Source organism: Pteropus vampyrus, unplaced genomic scaffold (genome assembly GCF_000151845.1).
Source record: "Pteropus vampyrus isolate Shadow unplaced genomic scaffold, Pvam_2.0 Scaffold23, whole genome shotgun sequence".
NCBI lineage: Eukaryota > Metazoa > Chordata > Mammalia > Chiroptera > Pteropodidae > Pteropus > Pteropus vampyrus.
In genome coordinates, this window is record NW_011888804.1 from 8907926 (window position 1) to 8910830 (window position 2905).

The window sequence follows — 2905 nt, forward strand, 5'->3', positions numbered from 1 at the left end:
CTTGGAAATAAAGTTGAGTCTCATCCTACTCCCTTTGCAGTACCACTTTACCTTAAAATTGCTTAGAATTATTTCTGTGCTTTATAGTTTAACATATTTTCATTTATTATTTAATTTGACACTCACAACCGTTGTACAGATAAGGAAACTGAGACCCAGAGAGGCTGTGGTTTGCCCAGAGTTTATCAGCCAGGCTTTCACAAATTGTGTTCTATCAATGATTTTTTCCTCAGACTTCTTTAGATCTTTAAAATTCCAATTTTCACTCCCCAGGTGTTGTTTAAAATATAGCTTTTCTTGTGGAACAATTTATGCCCCAGAATTTTCTCTTGGGTGTAGTGAGAGCATCCAAAATATCTTTGGTCCCTGTAGGACTAGTTTAGCTATTTTCATCTAAGACAGAGGCTAACATCACCTATTACCATTATTCCTAATTACAGATCTGTTTACTCTTAATTTGCAATTATAGTACAAGATAGGCTAATAGCAAGAAGATTCAGGTTCAGAAGCACTGAAATGTTGATTGTCATGTTCCTAAATGGGTGTTTTTAAGACAGAGTTTTAATTGAGGCAGTGGTGAGTGTTAATCTCACTCTGCCTTACCATACCTTTAAACTGTTAATGACTCAGAATTCATCCAAGAAATTGGCTATTTGGAAGGCTAGCTGTTAAGTGGCTTTGTTTTACTCCTAATGTCTCATCACCAGGGTTGTGACTGTCAATTTAGTCAAAGATCTGGAATTGGAATGTAGTTCTATTATTATCTAGGGCTGCAGGCTTTATTAGGAATACCAGTTTGGCAGTCCCTCCGAATCTCATTTTCACTAGAGTTTTAAGTAATAAGAAAACATCTCTAATTATGTGTTTTGCTCTTTTCCTTTCAGATTCTTCTGTTTCATTGTCTTTACCAAATGTTTGAAAGGCCCATTGTCAGTCACCTATCCAGAAACTAATTCGGAAAAAAAACACAAAAGTAATGAATATTGAAAATAACAAGAAAATGTATTTTTTAATGAAATAGGCAGCAGAGGTACAGGGCTGGCCAGGAACCTACCTATGTATCCCACAGTTACAGGTAATCGGAGAGTCAAATTAGAGGGCAGCAGCTGACTTAAGAAAAATCAGGCTGGTAAAAAAAGATTGCTGAGGTGGTCATGATCCAGGAAGCCATTGAAGAGGCTGTACCAAAGCACACTGAGCAAAAAATAAGCCCAGACCTAGGAATGTGGGGCCTTAGAACCATGGCTCTTAATGCTTGTAGTCAGAGGCCCAAAGTGGATCTGTTTTCAGTCATGTAAGTGTAGGCACATTAAGATCAAAACAGGTACAAAGAGAATGTACCGTAGAACGCCCAGGGCAGTATTCTGCTCTATGCCCTGAATTACATAGCTACAATTTTACCTAAAGGTTAGCACCATTTTTCCACTTCAGTAGTTAGGACAAAGATCCCTCAGCTTCATCCTATAGAACACAGTCTTTGACATTATCATTTTTATGACCAAGTGTGTTTTCATTTTTAGCTTGATTGCCATCAGCAGAGCCCTGAATTGAAATGTAGCTCTATTTAGCATTTTCCAAAATGTTTATAGCAGCTTTCCTTTAAAGTGTGTCATTATAGCATCAATCCCAAGAAATGTATCTCGGAATAAAAAAAAATTCCATGGTCAAGTGAGTCCAGAAAACATTTAATATTATATCCCTCTCTTTTTATTTGTAACATATAGTAGTATACTAAAAGTTTTTGTAAATCTTATAGTAAAGAAATCTATTTGATCCAATGTTTCCCAAACTTTTTTGACCCAGAATTTTGTTTTTTGTTACTTATACTAACTTTCTTTTGAACTACTATTTCTTAACTTGGGAAATAGAACATACTCTTAGGAATAATAGCTATGTGGCAAGTGAATTGAGCTTGAAACAAGTAGAGGAGATCTAGATTATTAGTAATGTAGCCCAGTGATTTAGAGAAAATTTCAAACCCTCATTAGTAGATAAGCCCAAGAAAGGGACTAGTAATGATGATCAGCTCTGTTTTTCTGATGAGATGAGTGCATTTTGCAAAGTGAGACAGGCTTATATCACTTAGACCTAACAGGAGGATAAGGATACATCACATATGTATTATGCTTTAAGATTTACAAAACTGACATTTCCATGATCAGAACCCTGTGACGTAGAAAGGCAGATATTGTCTCCATTTAACAAAAGAGAAACTACAGATTAAATGACTTACCCAAAGTCACATGACATGACAAAAACTAGTAAAACTAGTTTTACATGTAGTAAAACTAGTATATATAGAACTCTGGGCTTAATCTCCAAGTCCAGGGTATATACCCACATCACCAAAGTAGTTGCTCACATCTGTGCTAATGAGTGCTTTTATAGAAGTGTGTACTTTCTCTTATTCGCTTTCTTTTTTTCCCTTATAAGTACTTCTAGTTGCATTTCTACCCCTGAGTCCTTTTTGGCCTGTGCTACTTCCCACAGCATCTGAGTGATGAGCAGTCTAGACATAACAAATACCCAGTTTGTCTCTAGGCATCCTACTTCTCAGAGGATCAAAAACTTTAGACTGGACTGAATTTCAGATTCCTCTTACAGAACATGATTCCAAATATAAGTTTAGGTCTATGGCCATGCTACCCTGAACAAGCCCGATCCCATCCGATCTCAGAAGCTAAGCAGGGTTGGACCTGGTTACTACTTGGATGGGAGACCATGTAGGAAGACCAGGTGCTGTAGGCATAAAAAATAAAAAAATAAGGGATTGTAAGCTGACAAGGTCCTTGCAATCTGTGAGGTCAACCAAGGATTTCCTCGCCTAATAAATAAATAAAATATATATAAATTTAGAACCTACTATATTTAACCTTTTTTGATTTTAGTTTTCATAAACTCCGCA

General features: G+C 36.4%; 1 protein-coding gene and 1 pseudogene across 1 annotated transcript in view; both read left to right on the plus strand.

Moving 5' to 3' along the window:
* Positions 1-2905, plus strand: part of BICDL1 (BICD family like cargo adaptor 1) — an 89962-nt gene that overhangs the window by 32375 nt on the left and 54682 nt on the right. The window lies entirely within an intron of this gene.
* Positions 2630-2748, plus strand: LOC111737111 (annotated as a pseudogene).